This window comes from Hordeum vulgare, chromosome 2H (assembly GCF_904849725.1).
Source record: "Hordeum vulgare subsp. vulgare chromosome 2H, MorexV3_pseudomolecules_assembly, whole genome shotgun sequence".
In the NCBI taxonomy this organism is placed as follows: Eukaryota; Viridiplantae; Streptophyta; class Magnoliopsida; order Poales; family Poaceae; genus Hordeum; species Hordeum vulgare.
In genome coordinates, this window is record NC_058519.1 from 205,389,105 (window position 1) to 205,400,652 (window position 11,548).

Here is an 11,548-nt window from a genome sequence, read left to right on the forward strand (position 1 = left end):
CAAGAGGGGCTAAAAGCAAAATATTACTACGCTGTTGGTTGTTAATGAGATGGTTCCGCCAACCAGTTCTCATACCCAAGTTATCAATATTACCCACATCAAATATATATAAATGGTGTTGAGAATTCCAGATAACTTCAGTTCCTTTGGCTCAAGTTGTCCATGACCGTGTTAATTCTTGCAGTAATTATTCAGAGAAGGTGTTAATTCTGCCCATGGAGCTATTATTAATGGAGTAGTACTGTTAAAATGGAGTAACTGATCGGTGTACTGTTAGTCAGAGAAGGTGTACAGTTAATTACAGTATTCAGAGCACTGTTAGTTTTGGATTAGCTTGTTCCTGTTAATGGAGTAGTTATTCAGAGAAGGTGATGTAGTTTGATCTGGTGCAGTAATTTTTCAGAGCAGTAGCTGACCTAGTGCAGTAGTTATTCAAAAACTTGATATGGCGCAGCTTCTCTTCTCTTCTCTTTCTCTTTCTCTTCTCTTCTCTTCTGTGCTTAACAGTAGCAGTGCATCGCTAAAGGAGTACTCCATTAACCGTATTGCAACTTCTCTTCTCTTCTCTGCTTACAAGAGGAGTGTTCTAGTAATTTCAGTAGTTGAGGTAGCTCTTCTCTTTTCTGAATGCAGTTATTGATGTACAAAGAATTTTGGAGTACAGTATGCTGGAGTAATATGCTAGGAGTACAAATAATTTTGGCCTAATATATGGAGTACTCTCTTCTCTTCTCTTCTCCTCTTCCTCTCTTGTCTTCCCACGAGATCAGATTGTTGTAAATTTTGCAAGGACTAGTGTTTGAATTTCAGTTCGTAATTTTTTTAGTTAACTGAATTTTTTTCAGTTAATTACTGTAAATTTCAGTTAATTCTCTCTATCTCTTCTTCTCTCTTAGTGTACTGCTAGTGTACTGTTGCTGTTTAATTTCAGTTAATTAATTAAATCTTCTTTTCTTTGGTTCTTGTTTATGCAGTTCTTGTTTATGTGGAGAGACGCCGGAGCCAGCTGCTAGTGTGCTCTGCTGTTGGCAGTTGTGAACACCTTCTTCTCTTTCTTTGTCCTTGCTATACGAATGCAATTTGTGCTTGTTCAGAATTGTTGGTTAGAAAAACCTCAACATTCATTGTCCAAAAATGTGGTGTAGAAATATGATTGATTTTTTAATGAAAAAATACGATTAAATTGTGATGCTTTTTTCATTGCACATTGTGAAGCTTTATTAAACATGACAAATCCACAATGAAACTTTTCTTTTAACTGGATGTTTTCGTGTTAATAATTCTAACTTGAGGAGTAGGAGTAGGAGTAGCACTTCTCTCTTCTTCTAACTTGAGGAGTTAAAATGATCATACAAATAACAGTATCACAACAAAGAGTTACACAAATGATCATACTCCACACATGTCAAGTCTCATCTCAAGCCTCATCTTCATCCATTAGAAGAAAATAGTCTTAAATGCTACTGTAATTGTACCTGCATCTTCATCCATTTGAAGTATTGCATCTTCATCCATGTCAACTACTGGATCTTCATCCATTTCATCTGCACGTGGAGTGCAGTTGAGGTCTGGCACAACCATGTTCTACATCTTCTTGTTGTTGTTGTCAAAGTGGTCTACTAGTGTTGGATTACTGTTGTAGGAGAATTGCTGCTATCAAGTACTGATACTGATGTCAAATTCTTGCTGCCATGTCAAGTTGCTGGAGGTGCTGTTGTTGTTGTGCCTCAGAGTAGGTGTCAGACTACTGCTGTTGTCTGTTGTTATTAACCTGCTGCTCATGATGTTGTTATTAACCTGTTGTTGTTGATGTTGTTATTAACATACTTTTGTTGGTATTGGTATTAACCTCTTGTTGTTGTCAAACTACCGTTGTCATTGACCAGTTGTTGTGACCATGCTCAGAATAACGAGAAGCATGCCCAGGAGAACGAGCCCTCCCAATCGCTTGTGACCTAGGCGTGACAGAAACACTCAGTCAACAACAAAGAAAACTGCATGCACCAAATGGTGCTCCCAGAAAGGCTGGGATCACAAGGATATTGTATCACAAAATGATTAGGTATGTCACTGTACCTACTAATCTTCCTGCAAAATGATCATGTTTTCACATTTTCCTGAAATGCTCTGATTACTCTAATCAATTGACACAAGTCTCATTTTATGATCATTATATTACTCTGATTAAGATTATGATCTTGTACGAAAAGCATCATGCAAGTCAAATTGCCAAATTCAGGTTCGTGAGATGAACCTCCTGCCAAATTCACATCACTCCCTCTCATTTGATAGTAAATGATTATGTTGTCAGTAAATATGTCAGCATCTACTTTGAATCATTAGAGTATCTCTGAATTGTGATACTCATGGAGTACTCGTGTGTTCAAATTATCGCTTCAAATTCAGTTGACAATAACTTGTTCACATTACTGCCAAATATTGATGGAGTTTTTACCAAATTCAGGTTGATGAGATGAATGTGGGCATCAACCAACCCCAGCAGGAGCTCCAGGAATAACCTCAACCTAGGTGTGCCGTGTGCAGCACCGGCACCACCGGTAGTGGCAACTCTAGGACAAGGCCTGGAGGTGGAGTGGAGGAGCGCGTGGGCCTGGAGATGGAGAGGAGGAGCGCCTGGACCTGGACGTGCACCCGAGATCGGGAGAGGAGAAGCGCCTGGACCTGGAAGTGGAGGCGCTTGGACCCGGGCGCAGTCTTGGAGGAGGAGGCGCCAGGATCTGGGTGGAGGTGGAGGTGGAGGGCGGGGCCAAAGGGGGAGGTCGAGGTCGAGGTCGGAGGTGGAGGTGGAGGGCGAGTGCGTGAGCGGAGGCGGAGGTGGAAGACGCTAAGGCCGCGCTTGGTATCGGTGTATTTCAATACAGAGGTATTTTATCTACAGGTGTAATTTACCGGGCAAGTAGCGATTTCCGGCCGAAAGCGAAACGACGGCCGGAGGCGTGTATTGTTTACAGCTGTATTGCTAATGAAAACGACAATCCAATCATGACCTTGTATTGTTTAGAATTTGAACCGAGGCCATAAAGGTCCATTTGCCCTTTTTCACCTGGTCGGAAGATAATCCCTAGTGACTTATTATTCGGAACGGAGGAAGTACTGATTTATCATTTTAAGTATGTTCACATAATATATACTGTATAAGATATTACAAAGTATGTTACATGAAAAAAAATAGTTAATCCATAATTTTTATAATACTATGGAATGCGTACATATTTGTACGTAAAAAAGAGTATGATAAAAATATGGTACATACTACCTAAAAGTAGTATATATATATTATCTAAATATTTTTATATACTACATACTACGCATACATATTCTCCGATATAATAGATACTACCTATAACATATCAAACAAAAGTGAGAGTAACTACACCGATCATACGAAATATTTGTTATATATATATATATATATATATATATATAGGACGACCGTTTGGGGCTCCTAGGTGCCCAGGCTCCTTGCATTTGCACCATTTAATTGCATTTAGATGTGTGTTACAAAGGGTAATGAATTAATCCATCACTAATTAGCAATTTTGAAACAATTATGAGACATAAATGAATGTTATTAAGCATGGTCTAGCACGTCATGCATGGAAATATATTTTAAAAAAGAAAAGTACTACACATTATGTATATGGACATTTATTTCATACAGGTATGAATTAGGTATGTATGAATTCATTTTTTAAGTATGTGCCCGTTTGATTTTTATATGTATATACTTAGAATATTTACTATATATGCACTAGATTTTTTCTACGTATATACCCAAAATACTTAGAACATATCGATTAGATTATGTATGTGCAGATTCATTTATTTAATACACACGCATTACATTGTTGACTACGTATATAGCAAAATATTTCGTATGTATGCATTACATTTTTTGTGTATCTATATACCCAGAATATTTAGTACATCCCATTCGACAGGGTCGGTCCTGAGATTTTGGGGGCCCGGAGCGAAACTAAAATTTAGGGCCCCTAAGTATAAATAAATAGTGCAGATTCCGTGGGAGATGAATTATGATCATGATCACTCACATTGTTATCGTCCGCGTCGATGTCAACATTGTCTTCTGTATGGATATCATCTTCTAGATTCACATTACTTGGTTCTTCCACAAAAACTAACGCCAACTCGTCTGGATTTTTTGAAGTGGTTGGGTTACTCGCCAAAAACTTACGAAGAAATCCTCTTTGTGAATCTACCAATTTTTAATCTCCTTTCCACTTTTTTCTTTTGACAGCACCTGATTCAGGCTTCATTACTACTCCCTCTGTTTCATTAATATAAGACATTTTAGAGATTTTACTATAGACTAGATATGGAGCAAAATGAGTGAATCTACATCCTAAAATATGACTACATACATCCGTATGTAGTTCATAGTGGAATATCTAAAAGGTCTTATATTTAAGAATGAAGGGAGTAATTCTGAAAATAAATAAATCTGAATCAAAAATAGGGCATTAACTACCCAAAGATTTAAAAGGAATCACTAGAAGTAATTGCAGGTCCAGATCCATCAGGCATCAGTAAATTGCAAACTAGAACGAGAACTGATCTACGAATCAAACTAGAACGAGATCCTCAGGAGAAGTGGAGAACAGATAGACTGACGGACATTACGGAAGAAGCAACCGGCGAGGGCCCTTCCGCGTGCCGGCGTGCGTGCCTGCGTGGCAATGAAGCCGACGTCCAGGGCCTGCCCGCAGCCCGCGTCGTAGTCTCGTACTCCTACAGATGAGAGTCGCGGCGTGCAGGGAGACGAGAGACAGGCATGACGAGAGACTTTACAATACCTAGTACATGCCTGATCTAGTATACATATTATATATGCAGCGGGCCCCCAACAATTTTGGGCCCCGTGCGGCCGCCCCCGCGGAAACCCCCCCCCCCCCCCCCCCCAGGGCCGGCCCTGCCATTCGATTACGTATGTATGGATTCACTTATTTAGTATGTATAGATTTTTTTTTGTGTCTATATATACCTAGAGTACACAATATTCTTGTTGTAAGTGCATACTCGTCGTATTTACATACCTCGGCATAAAATTTATGAGTATATACCCCTAGACAATAAATACATAATATCGTGTGTATACATGTATTTTTAGGTATATCTTCAGTATCATTTGTGGGTATGTCTCAAAAGAATATACGTCTATTAAAAAGAGTGTATTTTTTTTGGGTACGAACCATCCAAAGTATATAGTTTTGTATATATTTCCAAAGCATGTGTGCATTAAAAAATTGTATGCCGGCATGCAATCTTAGGACCTTGTATGTATGAAAATAATCATGTGTGGGTATTGGCATGCAATATACATTTCTAATAAAACTAAAAAAATCATGAGTGGATATATGGACGTACAAAAAAATCATGCATGGGCATACATACGTAGGAAAAAATCATGCGTATGTACGTAATTTCTTTAGTAAGTATTAGATACCCCTATTATATCGTTAGTAAACAAAAATACATGTATTTAGATACCCAACAATTCAGGAAAAAAAATCAAAAATTAATACAATTTATTGTATGGCAAGTCTTGCATGCCTAATCCTTAAAACATAAATAAAATATAAGTATGGAAAGTCTTGCATGAAGAATAGTTAGGAAACAAATCAAACATTCATTGTACAGCGAAGGATCAGGGTCACTGAAAGGTGGGGCCTGTCTGTTAGTGTCTGGTTCGGTCGATCCAATCAGGCTAGAGGTGGTCACTTGACGAGAGAAGGGCTCGAGCTCTCTTGACACAATCCTGGCGTCCATTCGGACCCACCAGTCAGCGGCTCAAACTATAGTGAAGCAACGCAGGGTGCCGGCGAGGAACAGAGATGGCGGTGGAGGCACCGGAGCTTCTCTGGTGACCCAACCACGCGGCGGATGGGTGCAATCGATTCGCAAAGAAAGTCCGTGCTCACACATGCAGCATACGACACCGAACGACAATGGGAACACGCCGGTGACGAGGTACAGAGGCGGCAACAGCAAGCTCGAATACGAAGCTACAATGAGCAAAACTTTCAGTTGACGACAGAAATGGACCCTACGCTCGACTGTGACCATATACGCATGCACACGCACGGCTTACTAGGTCGTAGCACTCGCTGGAGCTGAGGTCCAACAACGACGGGCTCGTGCTCTCATGGCAAACGGCCGAACGGGGCTACACAGAGCAATCAGGGCTTGTTTGGTTAATCCCTCCCACAAGGGGATTGAAGTAGATTGAAGTGGATTAAGGTGAATTTTGACTTGTAGGGGATTTAATCTCTTTCAATCCCCTCCAAACTCCTTTAAATTTTGAGAAACCAAGCAAAGCCTCAGAGAAATTGTAGGAGGGGATCGGCGAGGATGCTCGCCGCGAACACGTTGATGGCCTTAGCTTACCGGGAGGAGGTCAGAAACAAGCACGACAACGGTCACACACCTATGGGTGGCCGGAGTTGATTAAGGGGAATAATTTGGAGGTCCTTGACGTCCCACGGTGCGGAAGTGGATGTAGATGACGTAATCGATGTCAGAGAAGAAGACGGACATCGCGTGGTCGAGGACGGTGAACATTGGTTACGCGGGCGCCATCGCGAAGCTATGTGTCGTGTTGAGGAAGTGGTTGCTACGAGAGGGGTTAAATAGGGGCTAGGGCGAGCCGGGCGATCTCACACGCTCTCGGGCTCGCCATGTGTGCGGCGAGGTGAGAGGTGGACAAAAAGGTGGGTGCGGGTCGCTTTGGTGGCGAGGCTTACAGGTGGGGTCGGCTAGTCCACATGGAGCGTACGGGCTGAGGGGCGAGCGAGCGAGCAGGTGAGAAACGTTGGCACGCGTGCGAGGCACGCTAGATTGCGCTGCTGGGCTGCACTTGTAGCCTCCTCTCTCTATGTGTGAATTTTCTTTTCCATTTGATTAAAACAGAAACTTGTAGAAAACTCCAGAGAAAAATGAGAGGGTTTTTTGAATGAAACACAATGGTTTTGGACTCACCAAATTATGCTCTATTTAATAGGATTAGTTTGGATATTTTTAGAGATAGAAAAATAAATCAAGTTTGAATTAAATTCAAACTTGAGGTATTTCTGAACCCAAACAAATCTATATGAAACAGCTGAAATTTGGAGGTGGGATTGAGGAAAATATTTTAGGAGTTTTCAGAAAAATAGGGAACAATAAAATAAGTCAAGGTGGCACACTTTGCAAAATAAGAAGGAAATAGGAAGAAGTAAGGGGTTTTGTTTGGAATTGATTTGAGTTAATTCAAGGAAGGTCATGCCACCAAGTTGCAAGGCTCATCACAACAACACACTCACACTCAAACATATCATGATGCAAAAAAATGAAATGGATGTCATGATGCCATGATGCACAAATGGATGTCATCAAGCAAAACTTTATTACTCAAGTCAATTGATGGCATGGCATACAAGCTTGAACTCATGGAAATGGTTACAAGATTGGAAATTTACACTTGGGTTGTTATAGGAGCATTGGCCCGGTTTGTTGACTAATTATCCAGGGGTTAATTACTCCCTATGCAAGTTATTAGTTAGGTAAATGTAATACCAAAGTTGGACCTTGTCGGAAGATATTTAATCAAAGACGAATTACCAAGGGGGCCCCATAATAATCCCGAGCATGTTAGGAGCGCTCAATATGGAACATAATACCGATAATCGGAAACTAAGGCGACAATGGTGAAACAAAACACGAGGCAAAAGGTCGAGCCTTCCACCCTTCACCAAGTGTATAGAGGCATTAATTTAAATAGCAAGAATAATGGGATATCCCAAGATATCCATGTCCCAACATGGAACAAACTGTACGTGGAACTAGCAACAATATAAGAGGGGTTGAGCAAGCGGTAACATAGCCAAACAACAATTTGCTAGGGTGTGGAGGGTTAGAGGCTTATCATGGCATTTTGGGAGGCTTAGCAAATAAGTAGTAGGCAGTGAGACACAGCGATAGATACGAGACAACTAGCGTGACAATGATAGTAGTGATATCCAAGGTAATTGTCATCTTGCCTCAAATCCCGCTTGAAGAAGAACGAACCATGAAGTAGTCGAGCAAACATAGTCAAACAAATCCTCAGACTGTGAAACACTTTGGAAACTCTAGCGAGGAGAAGCAAATCCAAAAACAAACAAATGACACAGTAAACACCACAACATATTCATGACATGATGCGCAAACAAATATGATGCATGTCCATTTAATTATGCATGGCATGGCAAGCAAACCAATCAAGTACTACCCATTAATTGAGGCTCAATATGCAACGAGTTGCATATTGACGAAACTCAACATTTTGAATTGTTTTGTTCACTCTCGCTTATTTACTCAACAAGTTTAACTATTATTAAACATGGCAATGGTGAAGCATGAACAAACTATATTATCTAGGCATTTTAAATGAGGTCGAATACAACATATGGTATTTTCGAAACGACCCCATGTGCATATTAAGAATTTGGTCCTATTTTGCCTAAACATATTTTATATTTGTCAAACAGGAAAACAAAATGCACCATGTTATTCTGCATGTTTTTCAAAGCAAGTTACATATATAGTTCATTTGAGTCGAAGTTACGGTTATTAAGTTACGAAATAAACCGTTTTAATAGGTCATTAATGCAAACAACAAGTTTAAACATTTTTAACATGGATGAAAGTTGCATATTATTAATATTCACAAAAAATTAGTCAAGTTTCATATTAAAGTGTTTCAATCTGACATATGGTTAAAGAGTTATTTATGCAATAGGTGTTTTTCTGTAAAACTGTAATTCCTCGGATAATTAGGAAATTTGCAGCACGAAAAAAACTATGCGGGACGAATCTGATGAGCTAATTGGTTGAATAGATTGGGCACGGGATACAATATAATGAATGTGGGCGGTCGACGCGAGATGGCTCACCAGAGTGGCCTCGGGCCGAATCTAGCTGGCCGTGTGATGACGAGTTGATGGATATACTTCTCGCCCCTCGTTGGTTACCCCAAATGGAAGGTAGAGATGTAGTCAGCAGCAGATTTCCCTTACACGGGGATTGTAAGGTTTATCGAACCAGGAGGACTCCAAGGATCAACAAGTAGGTGTCCGCTGCTCTGGCCCTAGCAGAATACGTGGACCTGCACACACAACAAATAACTTTCCTCCCAACGAGTTCAGAGAGGTTGTCAATCTCTCCTGCCTTGTAGTTTGCATAGGATCAAAACACAAGCGGAATAGTGATAGTGATTGCAACGGAAAAGTAAATAAAAGCAGTAAATGGTGGAGGTGTAAACAATGGTGGTAATATGGACCAGAGTCCCATGATGTTCACTAGTGATGTCTCTCTCCCAAAAGACGATAAACAACTATGTTGGGTAAAAAATTTATAGCTAGGCAATTGACAGAATTATAAACGCACCGCAATGCTAATCATGCTACTAGAAAGTTAGAGGCTCAAAAGTAATGGGCAGTACGCCAAGACAAGTAGACCGTTTATCCATCAACATCTACTCTCTAATCATCCACCTTGGGATATCTATCCAGAACATCTCGCTGGTATTAAGTTGCGAGCCCCACCCAAAGTGTAAACTCAAAGCAACGGACAACTGCATTAACGAACTTTGCGTAAGGTAAACAATCCTTGCAACCGTGGTCACAAGCACCGTTGTTTTCTCCCTGGTGGCAACATCACATCCCCTTGTCTCATGTTTTTGTCACTCAAGCTAGACATCGGGGGTCATGAACCCACAATCATGCATAACGCTCCCTCTTGGAGTTACAATCTACTATTCGGCCAAAGCAATAAAAAGCAACGAAGAACATGCATGAATTACTCAAGAACATAATATAAAAGGAGAACCAAATATATAACTCATCAAAATATAAACATAATCTCATAATCCATCGGATCCCAGCAAACCAAGCATAGCAATAGCAGGAAAATGACAAAGATACCTTAATCATGTAGGGCAGCTCACAAGGGCTAAACATTGAAGCACAAGATTGGAGAGACGATATCACATAGCTGTTGGGGAACGTTGCATGGGAAACAAAAAATTTCCTACGCACACGAAGACCTATCATGGTGATGTTCATCTACGAGAGGGAGATCGGATCAACATACCCTTGTAGATCGCTAAGCGGGAAGCGTTAAGAAATGCAGTTGATGTAGTGGAACAACTTCGTGATTCAAATCACCGTCGTCCCACAATCCGTTCCGATCTAGCGCCGAACGGACGGCACCTCCGCATTCAGCACACGTACATCTCGATGACAATCTCTCCCTTCTTGATCCAGCAAGAGAGATGGGGAAGTAGATGAGTTCTCTGGCAGCGTGACGGCACCCTGGTGATGGTGATGATCTATTCCTACAGGGCTCCGCCCGAGCTCCGTAGAAAACCGATCTAGAGGAAGAACTACAAAGTAGAGGTTTGAGTTGCACGTGGCAAAGTTGTGTCTCAAAAATCCTAAAAACTCTAGTATATATAGGAGGAGGGGAGGGGCTAGCCTTGGGGCTCAAGGGACCCCCTAGGGCGCCGGTCGAGAGTGGAGGAGGAGGAGGAGGACTCCAACTCCAGTTCAGTTTGGAGGAGGAGTCCCCTCCTTCCTTCCCACCTCCCTCTTTTTTTCTTTGGTTTTCTATTCCTAGTCGACATAGCCCACTTGGGCTGGCCTCACCAGCCCACTAAGGGCTGGTGCACCAACCTTTAGCTGTTAGGATCTGATACGTCTCCAACGTATCTATAATTTTTGATGGTTTCGTGCTATTATCCTGTCAAACTTTGGATGTTTTGCATGCCTTTTATATATTTTTTTGGGACTAACTTATAAACTCAGTGCCAAGTGCCAATTCATGTTTTTTCCATGTTTTTGACCCCTTTCGGAGGAGAATTTGAAACGGAGTCCAAACGGAATAAAATCCCCAAAAAGATTTTTTCCATAATAGAAGAAGATCGGGAGACTTGAGAGCCAAGGCAGGGGGTCCCTAGGGGCCCCACGAGCCCCCTCACCGTGGTCAGGGGGAGGCCGCGGCCACCAGGCTTGTGGGCCCCCTGGACCTCCTCTGCCCTAGGTTTTGCGCCTATATATTCCCATAAACTCCATAAAAAATCACGAGATCATCGAAAGTACTTTTCCACCGCCGCAAGCTTCTGTCTCCGCAAGATCCCATCTCGGGCGCATTCTCGTGCCCTGTCGGAGGGGGGATTCGGATACGGAGGGCTTCTCCATCAACACCATGACCTCTCTGATGATGCGTGAGTAGTTCACCATAGACCTACGGGTCCATAGCTAGTAGCTAGATGGCTTCTTCTCTCTCTTGGATCTTCAATACAAAGTTCTCCATGATCTTCATGGAGTTTCTTCTGATCTTTCTTATGCATGATTTCATATCCTTGTAATTCTCTTCGAGTTGTGGGTTTTGTTTGGACAACTAGATCTATGATTCTTGCAATGGGAGAAGTGCTTGGTTTTGGGTTCATACCGTGCGGTGACCTCACCCAGTGACAGAAGGGGTAGCGAGG

The 11,548-nt window shown here is 41.6% G+C and overlaps 1 long non-coding RNA gene across 2 annotated transcripts; it reads left to right on the plus strand.

Annotated features, from left to right (window-relative positions):
* Nucleotides 1–374: 374 nt before the first annotated feature.
* LOC123425861 lies at nt 375–3,063 on the plus strand. 2 transcript variants are annotated; one of them, XR_006621941.1, is made up of 4 exons: nt 376–716; nt 975–1,732; nt 1,906–2,062; nt 2,465–3,063. It is a non-coding gene; the product is annotated as an uncharacterized LOC123425861 (long non-coding RNA). The 2 variants fall into 2 exon arrangements; XR_006621940.1 differs by having other exon boundaries at nt 375–716; nt 975–2,062.
* The last annotated feature ends 8,485 nt before the right edge of the window (nt 3,064–11,548 follow it).